The sequence below is a fragment of the Hypomesus nipponensis genome, chromosome 10 (genome assembly GCF_054491055.1).
Source record: "Hypomesus nipponensis isolate SF chromosome 10, ASM5449105v1, whole genome shotgun sequence".
NCBI classification, from domain to species: Eukaryota; Metazoa; Chordata; class Actinopteri; order Osmeriformes; family Osmeridae; genus Hypomesus; species Hypomesus nipponensis.
In genome coordinates, this window is record NC_140370.1 from 9,478,510 (window position 1) to 9,488,368 (window position 9,859).

The window sequence follows — 9,859 nt, forward strand, 5'->3', positions numbered from 1 at the left end:
TTATAGTTTACTTTCTAGTCCGGAAAGGTTTTCAGTTGAACAGAATTACTCATTCTTACTTAAGATAACGTGTGCGTGCATTGTTGGCACTCATTGCATCTTTAATACTATATACACCTTAAGTAACAATGTATTTGCTTAACAATTTGAGAGAGTTAAACAATATGTTGTATTCACCCACCGTGATGGTTTCCAAATAAATGCTTATTTATGTCCCATAATGATTTTCAGAGTGCTTGTAAAAATGGCAAAGATTACGTTTTTAGACCTAAAATGGCAGATCAAGACATGATAGTCTCCCCCTCAATGAACATTTGCTTAACAGCACTCATTTCACATTCACACATTCGTCAGTTTCAGTTCATGTCACAGAGAAGATTATGAGTGGAGAACTCTTCTCATTATGCTCATAATGTATATAACTCATAACTCTTCTCATAATGCTCATACTCATAATGTGCTCAGAGTAAACAGACTCTCACACAACAGTTGCATTCCCTGTGACATTCTAATGGAATTCGAAATGAAATTCTACACTGCATTTATAAATACTGTAACAGCAGTTTGATAAGAAGGAAGCATAATGCCACTTGGTGCATAATTTCTGCAATAAAGCATGAAGCACATTTCAACACCTTGGAATGCCTGCCTGACTTTATTCTTAACTTCTGTTTTTCCAGTACCCTTGAAGACATTACAGTTGACGTTTGATTCTCTGATACCATCACATTGTGCATTTTAAAGCAGTGTGTTATCAAAGCAGTGTTGATCACACCTTAACATTGTCAAGTCTCAACAAGGAAGTGGGCCAGCTAAACTAACTGTGTGGTAGTCATTGGGATTTCAGTGAAAGGGCCACCATGGTCTGGTTGAGAAGGAGACAGTAGTTGGCCTAACTAGTGTTTGCATTATGCATTTTAATATGAATGTGTTCCTACTGTACAAATGTTCTTGAATGTCTTAAAGTATGGGTCAACATTGTTAATAGTTTGTGTCTTTACATTCCAAGTATGTACTAAAAGCATCTGCAAACACCAAAAGCCCACATAATTATAAGGTTTACAAATGTATAAGGTGATAATATGTTTGCTGATCAAAATAAGTATCTCTGTACGTCTGTAAAATGTGTAAACTTCGAACTTTAATGAAAAGAGTGGGGACAATGTCAGAGAAATATCTACTCTCTCAACAAACAGCACAGTTCTTTTATTTCTATAAAGATTGGAATAAGTGGGTAAGTGGAATGGAACAACATGAGGTGAGGGGGTGGGGGTGTCATGCATTATTATTTCCACAGGATGCGGTCTCAGCAGAGATGTACGAGGGATGGGCTGATGCTGGTTGCCGACGTCACAGGCGTCTGCGGTTGTTTCCACGTCAAGCCGTTCCTGAGACAGGATGTCTGTGTGTACGCATGTCTGAACAAGCGAACGTGTGTGACTTTGCATGTGTGAGCACGTGTATGTGGGTGCTTGCAAGGAAACAAGGACAAGCATGCTTTGCACTGTGTCTAGTGGAGGAGTAGCATCAGCTGTGGTTATCTGCAAATATGGTCAACAAGGAGTCTGCGTGTAAAAAAGTATTTCACACCTTCAGTTATAGGCTGTCTATTGCTAATATAGTAATTATTTTATCATAATCAAACATACATGATTGCGTAGAGGCAGTGACAACCAGTGATAAAAGCCATAATTATGACTTCCACCGCGATACAGTATATAACATTATTTCAGACAACAGATCATGTTGTGTCATGTTTGGCTATACGTTATCCAAGCCTAACCCAAAGAGATTTACTTTGGAATTGACCATTTACTAAATTTGAGTAGTTAATAAATTGTTGATAGTTTGAGTGTCTGAAGAAACTTTCAAAATAAACAATTAACTCAAATGGTACTTTGTATACAACCAACATCATTATAGCACTTGAATTCCATTGAACATAAAATGTGTCAAATGTATCTTTGTGACATTTCATATATTCGTTCAATTCATGTGAAAAAATGATTAGCATAAATGGTATCATATACTCATATTCATAACGACTGAGGGACAATTGTTGCCACTTACATTACCTGAGCTCAGCCTTGATGTGTGTGATAAGCCTTTGATTCCCACTGCAACCAAGATGTCTCTGTATGAATTGATGTCAACAGCAGTACTACGAAACTTGATATTGTACATAATCAAGAGGGGCTATGTTGTACAGTTGTGCCAATTAAGAAAATAATGGAAATAAATCTAATATACAGCGATACTGCTCACTTTCCACTGGCAGGGTAGTATCATGTACCAATTCAGAAAGTGACCAATAGAACATAGAATCTGGTCCTTGTTTCAGCAATAGGCTGAAACAATAATCTTTTATTACACTATTGCAATTATCTTTTTTTCTGTACAAATTAGTGTCATGTATAAATTAGAAGTAAATAACATGAAATGAATGAACATAGAAAATAGCTCAAATCTTTGGTACACCACTGCCCTCTACTGGAGACTATGTGTGCACTTACCATTATTTTTTTTTTAATAACATTTTACCAATGCTTACATTACAAACACCAGATGGAACTATATGATTACTTATCGGATGAAGATGAAGCAAGTCAGTGCACAGACACTGTTGACTCACGACTGATACTTACATTTTACATTTAGTCATTTAGCAGGCGTTCTTATCCAGAGGGACTTACAGTAAGTACAGGAACATTCCCCCGAGGCAAGTACGGTGTAGTGCCTTGCTCAAGGACACAATGTCAATATACGGCCGGAAATCGAACCGGCAACCTTCTGATTAATCTCCTGATTCCCTAACAGCTCAGCCATCTGCTCATCCTACTTGTGAACAATGAGCAGCAAGATGTTCAGTTGGTTATTGAAATGTGTTTAATTATTTGTAAACACACAATAGTAAACAAGGACGTACAAAAGTAAACAAGGATCTGTGTGCCAATTTTGGAGAAGATTGTGACCTGTGAAAATGTTGAAGCTTTTCTTTTCACCTGGGGTAACAAGAGGGTGACAGAGATTGTGGGGCCTGATGGCACCATCAATTATTGCAAAGTCGTAGTTTGAATAATGCCAATAATAATATTCCTGTCATATTATTGTCATGCCCTTCCTTCACCTTGTTTCCGTCTTTCTCCATTTGTTTTACTGTGTGTGCATGTGGTGGGTGTGGCTCTGCTCTCCAGCCCTGATGACATCACTCCACATTCCCCCAGTCTCCCATCAACTCATCAGACCCCCCTGGTTTCCTGTCATTTATTGCCAGATTGTTTTTTCTACACTTTCAGATGCACTAGTTCAATCTCAGTATAACAAGTGTTTTTTTTCCGCTAACTTTTGTCTGGCCTGTGTCGGTAGGTGAGCAGGGTGATCCTGGAAAACCTTAACCTATATTCGGCAGCGTTGCCACAACCGCAGAATAGTTTCGCTCGCATCTTTCTCCGCCACCATTACTGAACAATTCAAACAAGTGCACGACATTAACGTCTCAGCCGTTCCCTCTGTTCGCTGATTGGATATTCAAAAAATGTGTTTCTGGAAACCGACTTCAGAGCCGAGCTCCCAGACCTAGTACAGAAGCAAAATCCAAATTGAGCGGAACTACGTAGGAGGGCAGAGCCAGGCTACTTTATAGCCACCCATGTTACAATTATTAAAAGAAATGTACTCTAATGGAAAACATTTTACATTTTAGCATGGGGAGATTGGGGTGGGAAGTCTTTTTTTGCAGGGGCGCGCGCCTCACTTTAGGTCTGCCAATGGAAAGTCCAATTTGGGCGGAAATTGTGTGCTTACGGCCACTGCAACTGGAGCAGTTTATTTGAATACATATCCAGCAAACCTATTAAAACTCAAATCAAATGTCTCCTTATCTTCCTGAGTGCAAAAAAGAGTAGAAGACACAATGGGAAAACACAAACGGAAACATCAGTCTTTACTTATTTTCAGGGGTGAAAGTAGTTTTAATGTCTGGTATGATACAGGTTTAATGCGAGCGCCGAAAATGTCACTTAGCCTAATTATTTATTATTTATTTATTTGTTTATTTACTGTATTATAGTCTACTTATCAAGCATTCATAAGGACTTCTTATCATTTTAATATCACTCTTTAACCCACCTGTATCTGTTTTTGATTATGAATAAGTTGCAAACACTTAATTTTTATTCATTTATTTTTTTAGCTGAATAGTTAGAACAGAACAGTGGAACAGAAAAGGTAAAAGCATAATTCCGCTTCATGATTACTGCCGACCGACGAGGTTTTTTATTTTGCCAGCAGAACAGATCATGAGAGGGGCCCCTTGAGGGGGATCACGATAACAGTGTTATTGCACTTTACTGCATTGACTATGAAAGGGGCGCTCACACAGTTTGTCGTTGCATTTTATTCTGAACCAGTCGATGTCTTGGGGCCCCAAGCCAGCTCGGCGCTTCAAGCAGTTGCTGGTTTTGCTTGCCTTGTCGCGACGGGCCTGTGCGTGTGTCGTAATTTCTTACCGGTACGGCGTACCGGGAATACATTTCTTACTGGTACGGCGTACCGGCCAGTACCGGCTTACTTTCACCCCTGCTTATTCTTAATTATGTGGGTGGAGAGTTATATAAAAATACAGTATAAGAATTGTGAAGTTCTTAAGTTGCTGTAGCTATTGTACAGTATGTCTGTGTTTCCTGTCACTGTGGGCTTCACAGCACAGTTGTACAGAGTAGTACACACAGTACAATAACATATTTTGGAAAAGAAAGAGATGCTGAAGCTGGTAGCTGTAACATATTCTGAAATGATGTTTTCAGAAGAGACAAAGCATCACAGCTAGTAATGGAAACTCATGATGCTCTTCTTTATGTATCCCCACATATCCTGCATAGTACCTCCTCTGAACATATGCCCCATCCCCTGTTTCTATGGTGGATAATGGTAATGGCTGGTACAGCTACACAAGAAATGTGTTTATGCTTCAGTCACTCTGACACCTTCTAGTCAGGTTTCTGTAAAGTGTGTCTGTGTTTCCTGTCACTGTGGGCTTCACAGCACAGTAGTACAGAGCAGAGTCTGTCACTTTAGCAGAAGACATGATCAGATCCAGGCAGTCCTTTCCTCTGTTCAGGTTAGCAGATATCCGATTGTTGGGTTTGCTAGTTTTAATGGACTCCAATCCTGAGATTAACAAGAGGAATTCAGGGTTCTTTCCAGAGTCTTGGCAATACCAGAAAAAATTATCTCCAGCTGTAGCAGTTTTGGGGAAGTTGTACGATAATGTAACAGTGTCACCATCTACACTGTTCACTTCAATCTTAACTGGAGTGAGGTCTTGACAAATGATACCTGTGAAGATAAAGTTATTTTATCTTTTTGAATTGACCATCAAAAAATGTGTTCAAATCTATGTTTGTATGCTTTAGTCACTCTGACAAGTTCTAGTAAGGTTTTTGTACAATGCGTCTGTGTTTCCTGTCACTGTGGGCCTCACAGCACAGTAGTACAGAGCAGAGTCTGTCACTTCAGCAGAAGAGATGATCACATCCAGGCGGTCCTTCCCTCCGTTCAGGTTAGCAGATATTCGATTGTTGAACTTGCTAGTTATATTCGCAGAATCAAATCCATAAATGAACACAATATTTTGTGGGGGTTTTCCAGTTTCTTGGAAATACCAATGGAATTCATCTTGACCTGTAGCAGTTTTGGAGTAGCTGTAGGACAGAGTAACAGTGTCACCCTCTAAACTGTTCACTTCCTTCTTGAGTGGAGTGAGGTCTTGACAAAAGATACCTGTGAAGATAAAGTTATTTCATCAGAGCATTTTTAACTGACTATCAATAAATGTATTCAAATCTGGATATCACAACAATTTAAAGCTTTATCTACCTGAAAGTGTAACAAGGAACACCTCAAAGTACAGAAATAGCATCTTCAAATAAAGGTATTGTAGTATGTAAAATGCTTTGGAAGTGCAGTCTTTGTAGAACAAAGAGGGAAACTGTACGACAGTATGTTATGCCCTGTCTTAAATTATGTTTTTCTTAGTATGCATCCCCACATGACTTCAATAGTACCTCCCCTGTGATTGGTCTAGTCAGGTTTTTGTACAGTGTGTCTGTATTTCCTGTCACTGTGGGCCTCACAGCACAGTAACAGAGCAGAGTCTGTCACTTCAGCAGAAGAGATGATCAGATCCAGGCGGTCTTTCCCTCCGTTCAGATGAGAAGCTATTCGATTGTTGAGGTTGCTAGTTTTTTTTAAGGACTCAAATCCTAAGATTAACAAGAGGAATTCAGGTTTTTTTCCAAAGCCTTGGCGATACCAGAAGAAATAATCTCAATCTGCAGCAGTTTTTGAGAAGTTGTAGGACAGGGTAACAGTGTCACCATCTACACTGTTCACTTCAATCTTGACTAGAGTGAGGTCTTGACAAATGACACCTGAAAAGACAGAACACACAGCACATGTATTCTTTTTTTTACTTTGATCATCCATCTTTGTATTCGTATCTAAAAGTTTCACTGTTATTCAGTGTATTACCTACCTATATGTACATTGAGTATCATTGCAAAGTACAGTAATATCATGTCAGTATAAGTTGACACTGTAGAAAAGAACAGAGTAAAGAACACTCTTAGAAAAAACAGAACAACGCGCTAGCACAGTATTTAATGCACACTGATAAATGATGCTCTTCTTTTACTCATATAATTATATACTGAGTACCCACATATAAGTACATATGCCTATTTGCTATTGACTGTATAGCACCTCCTCTGAACAGAATCCCCCCCTCCTCTTCTTAGCTTGTTGTAGATTATGGCGGTGGGTGGTACGACTAGAGTAGAAGGATTGTTTCACGCTTCAGTTCCTGTGATAGATCTAGTCAAGTTTTTGTGCAGTGTGCCTGGTGTTTCTGTCACTGTGGGCTTCACAGCACAGTAGTAGAGAGCAGAGTCTGTCACTTCAGCAGAAGAGATGCTCAGATTCAAGTGATTTTTCCCCTCATTCAGGTTAGCAGATAATCGATTGTTGAGAGGATCAGCTTTAAATACATCACCAATCACTGGTATATATAGGAGAAATTGTGGTGGTCTTCCAATGTCTTGGCGATACCAATAGAAATAATCTCCAGCTACTGCAGTTTTGGAGTAGTTGCAGGTCAAACTAACAGTGTCACCCTCTACACTGTTCACCTCCTTCTTCACTGGAGTGAGGTTTTGACAATACACATCTGTAATGACAAAATACAATTTATTTGTCAAATATGTCATTGTTTAAAATTTAATGTATATTTTCATAGGCACAGGTCTGTCAGTAAGTCTGTAAACCACCTACCTGTAAGTATGCTGGCAAACAACACTGAGTACAACAGCAACATCATGTTAGATGAAAGAGGTACTGTACCGTATCAAATACTATTGCCTCTGAACATACCCTATTATTGTGTGGGTACTTTACATGACCATGTACATTTTAAACTATAGGGTTCAGTCACCTCCAATACTAAGAATGATCTTAACCTGAAGAAAGTTAATGTAAGTGTTGTAGGCTTTCCTGCCCTCATGATGCCTTTGGAAAGGACTGTGGGTGTGGTTTACAACTGTAGTTCATATTATGGTTAGAGGGAGGTTTTTGTACTGCGTGGTACTGTTTTACTGTCACTGTGGGCCTCAGAGCGCAGTAGAACAGAGCAGAGTCCGTCACTTGAGCAGAGGAGATCTGCAGATGCACAAGTTTTTCCTTTTTTTGAATGTAAGATGAATAACGAGGAAATGGTGTCGGAGCATTGAATACAGTCCCATCTTCTGTGATATAGAGGATGAATTCTGGTTTAGATTGTGGATACTGGCGATACCACTGTATATTGTAGATGTTCCCATCATATTTGCAGGTCAGATTGACAGTACTCCCCTCGACAATCTGTTCCTCTGTCACTTCGGGGTTTATTGTATCCCCAGAAACAGATTCTGCAAAGTGGAAAGCTGATTTTAAATACATGCTTGCATAATTACTCAACTGTATTCAGAAATTGCACTTAATATTTATTATTCCAAATAGAATATTACATTTAAAAGATATGGCTAGGACCCCACCCAAAAAAGATCTCATTGACAACTCACCTAAAACAGCTAAAAAGATTAATGTTAAGAGGAGCCTCATCTTGACAGACGGATCAGCTGAAAGATTTGAGAAATGCATTCCACCATCACAATAACCTACACAGTACCACTAACCAAAGCCCCTCCCCCTGACACTAAAGTGGATGTCAATGTTTTGTATTCATGGGTGACTGTAGGATGAATCAAGGATTCCCACTTGCCTATGTTAATCTCAATTGGTAGATAAGCTTGACCTAACTACCTGTTCATATTATGTATTTCTCTTCTTGAGTTTCTACTGTAACTATTGCGCAGTCCACTAATGTTCCATCTTCTGACCTTCATAACTCAGAGAAAAACTACCACAGTGTCTGATGTCATTATTCTTGGCAGGGTTTTCACAACTTTCTTTCTAATCAACTGTCAGTCTAATACATCATCACATTGTAATGACTCTTGTTGTCAGGCAATGTTGAACACCATTTGAAATAATGGAATTATTCACACTAACATCATAATAATATTAGTATTTTTTACAATTCAATTTCAGTTTTTGTACAGTGTGTTTGGGTTTCCTGTCACTGTGGGCTGCAGGGCACAGTAGTACAGAGCAGAGTCTGTCACTTTAACAGAGGAGATTTTCAAATCCAAATGGTTCTTTTGGTCATTCAGTTCAACAAACAGTCGAGGGCTGTTCAATTCAGACGATGTTTTGAACCCTCCTTCATTGATCAGAAGCAGGTATTGTGGTACTGATCTGGGATGCTGTTGATACCACAGTAAAGTATCAGAACCCACAGAGCCACTGTAATTGCAAGAAAGAGTAGCTGTTTCTCCCTCAAAAACATGTTGTTGCGAAGTAGTGGATGTTATCCCTTGCTGTAAACTGTTTCCTAGAATGGAAAGTTTAACCATTTTATTATTATTGTTTTTTTAATGAATAAAATGAATTCATAAATTTGTCAAATATAAATGCTTTATTTGCATGGATTATATAATAATGGTTAAAATAATGAACAATCATAAACTTACCAGTGAAAGAAAAAATTAAAAGAGCACAAAAAAACATCATAATCTTTAGAGGGACTGACAACAATGAAACAATTCAACCTGAAACATGAGTATGAGAATCTAACTTCCACAAAGATCTACACTACCGTGTACGTACAGGAGGAAGCTGTTTCTGATGTTAGATCGCCTCCTTCTGGCACTACAGTAGAGTACTGATCAGTGAAAAAGGTGGTTGCAGCATTAAGCTGTACTGTTGTTTCAAGATATTTAAAGACATGAAAAATACCAACATTTTATTACACGTCCTTAGAAACACATTTGTTCCCGGCCAAGTAGTAAGTCAGCAGCTCAAGGCTTACGGTTATGCTCTGTTACAATGTGTGCCTTTTGCTCTACTTGTGTGAAACCACCTCCAATTTGTCTTTTGTTTTTCACGTATTTTGTTTGGCAGGGCCTACTCCTGTCTTTTTATTTCTTAGCCGTGAGAGTGCCCTCTTTTGGGGGGATTCATTATGATAATTTGATCTTGGTTATTTTGTAGTAGGCATAATAGCAACATCGGACCCTTGGTGCAGCACTTTGTATTAATGGCTTGTGTGAACACCTTATGGGATTGTGCAGTATTCATTTATTCATTTAATTGAATAACCCATAGTGGGGAATACCGTCCTAGCTACCACTGATTCTTAGTCAAGATTCAGTCTGGTGGAGGTTACACAAAGTATTGTTTATTATCATGTAAGAGTCAACCCTCT